Raw genomic sequence first — 2,947 nt, forward strand, 5'->3', positions numbered from 1 at the left:
GGACAGATGATTTTTCAAGAGCTTGAATAATCTAAATAGTACTATAATTTCTAGGAAGGATATTTTTTCCCTCATAATTTTAAAAGTATTTCTTCATTTTTCTTCAGTTCAGTTTCTTTGAGCAATCCACAGCATTCTTAGCCCTAGGTTGAAAATATGACATATCATCAACCTAGATTTTTTCAGAATCTTCTATTTCCTAATAAATCTTAGGGTGGTTTTTTTTTTATTATTATTATTATGGACACTTGGTAAACCCTTTAATCTGGAAATTTATGTCCTTGTATTGATTATTTGAAATTTCTTCCAGTTTTCCTGTCCTCTATAATTTCTCTTGAGTTAATGTTGCCTTCCAAGGACTTCTTAGAACCTAGATTGAGCTACAAGTTTTCATATCTTTTTTCCTTATCTATTTCTTTGTGTGTCATTCTGCTTTCTTAGGCATTTCTTCAACTTTGTCTTCTATTTAATTTTAATTTGGAGTATTATATTTTTAACACTCATGAGTTTTCTGCTTCTCAATATTATTCTTTCCAGCATCCTATTCTAATACAATGGATGCAATGAATTTTGTCTCTCTGAGGATATTAACTCTAGGAGTTTGTTTGGTTTTGTTTTTTTAACATTTTTTTCCTTTTCCCTTCATTGTATTTATTTCCCTTTTCCTGTTTACTTGTTATAGTCTCTAGTCAATGAAGGAGGCTTTTACTGAATATTTCTTGGTGATCCTTGGCTATCAGTTCATGTTTAAGGGGAGGCTGTAAACAAGGATGATTGGAAGTTCTCCATGCACGGGGATGTGAAGAGGAGAGAATATGAGGTGCGAGGAGGAAAGGAGCTGTCAGTTAATGGTTTTCACCAGAGAGTGACTAGGCAAGAAGACAGATTTCTTACTGGGATTCCTCCAAATATCAGAATTCCCGGGTCCTTTCAGTTTCTCTGGAGAAAGATTCTCCCATCTCCTGCCTGGGAAGTAGATGCCTGAAAACCAGAGCTCTGGGAGCAGACAGTTGGGGGTTGTGCGACTCACCATCCATGTAAAGAGTGCATTTGATTCCCTTTTTTTTTCAGCCCAGCAGCTCACTCCAGCTCCATATCTCTCTAGGACAAGAACTAATCTGGTATAACATCCCCGTAGTCATAAATTCCCAGGGCTCTGCACTTGTGGAGGAGAAGTACTCACCTGCCCTCCAGGAGGGAACCACACAAAATCCCAATTCACCCTCCCAGTTTTAGCCCAATGACTTTTGCAGCACTTGGTGTCTCCACCTCGCAAGCCTTTGCTGGGTTCTGCAGGAAAAACTCAGCTTCCTCTCCTATGCGGTCCCTCCTGTAGACCCTTTCAGCTGCAACTTTCTTTCAAACCAGTTAGAAATCCTCTAATTTGGACCTTCCAAAACTTGTCATCTCTCACCTGCTATTACCTCCTCTCTCTGCCTCTTCATCATTTTGGTTTATTCATCTTTTTGGTTTATTCTCTCTGTTTTATTCCCGTGCCATTAGTTTAGCAGGATTTTGCAAAAAAAAGGCGCAGATACAAACATTTGTGTTACTTCTGCTTTGTTTACCCAGGAGGCAAATACAAATTTTTAAATAAAACTATTAAAAAAGCAAATCGCAAGCTCTTTGGGGACAGTTGACCCACAGCACCTATTGCAGGAAGGGGAAGACAGGAGTTAGTAAGGACTTCGTTTATTTTGAGAGGAGCTTACAGGTTAAATATTCACAGAAAGTGTACTGGTATTTCACAAACTAGAACAAAGGATTTCTTCCTCACTGTGATAGAGCCTCTTTCCGGAGGCATTTACGGTAAATTTGACCAGACCTTTCTCCCACTCATTCTATTTGTTTTCATTTCAGATAAACAAAAAAAGAAGAACGTTTTGTTCAGTTTTTTTTTTTCTTCAGACATGTGTATGGGTGGGAAATGGAAAGGGGGTTCTGTTACCATTATTCACTTGGGTAGAAATGGCCGGAGAACCCACGCAAGTGTCCTGCCAAACCACAGCCTACGTGCGACAGTGCACAAGCCTGACTTTTTTCCACATATCCGGTACCAGATAAGTGTAGGATACGTTAAAGATGTTCAAGTTCGACTGTTGTAAGGGACAGCGGAGGACGGAGATGGGCACATTTTTCAACGATTTGTTTTTGCCCCGAAATTCACCTCAACCTTGGCTTCTTCAGAGCCTGACACTGAGGCGCTCCACAGCTGGAGGAATGTGGTTTTAAGTTTGCCCAGTGAATTGTACTTTTCTCTACTTGCAACCCTCAGCGTTCGATGTCAGAGATGCCTGAACCCTTCATCTAAATAAACAGACCCAGTTCTTGCTGGAGGAGTACATCTGAGTGATGTCTAAAGAATAGATCCCCCTCCACATACCAATTTCACCATGAATTCCTGTATATGGGACCCTCTTCTTACGGAAGGGGTTTAGCTTATTACAAGATGTGGAGTCTGTATTATATAACTCCTCATTTAAGAGTCAGTAAACAAAGACCTTTTCTAGAAAATGTATACAAAAATTTGATCAAAGGAGCATTCTTGGACTTATAATTAAAATTCCAAAAAGAACCACAAATTCTGCTGTTTCTGCCTCAGCCCCAGTCCCACCTCATCCTTTCATAAAAACATCACAGTAAGCAGTAGTTAGCTAAGAGAAAGGAAACAAGAGAAAAAGATTAGATAATTTTCCATGCTCACAATAAAGTCATCTTAAAGGATATGGAGAATGAATAGGCTATCTGCTGTTAAATATTTTAACTAGATTTTATGAAGATCATATTTGAGGAGAAAAAATGGGGGGGGGGGTTTCCATAATTTTTTAAACTCCAGCACATTAGGGGAAGAAGAAGCATCTGGCATTTGTTTGCTATCAATTTTGTGCCAGGAACTTTGCTGTTCCCTTGTATAGATTATCTCATTTAATATTCACAGCAACCCAGT

This window comes from Lipotes vexillifer, unplaced genomic scaffold (genome assembly GCF_000442215.2).
Source record: "Lipotes vexillifer unplaced genomic scaffold, Lipotes_vexillifer_v1.1 scaffold1226, whole genome shotgun sequence".
Lineage (NCBI taxonomy): Eukaryota > Metazoa > Chordata > Mammalia > Artiodactyla > Lipotidae > Lipotes > Lipotes vexillifer.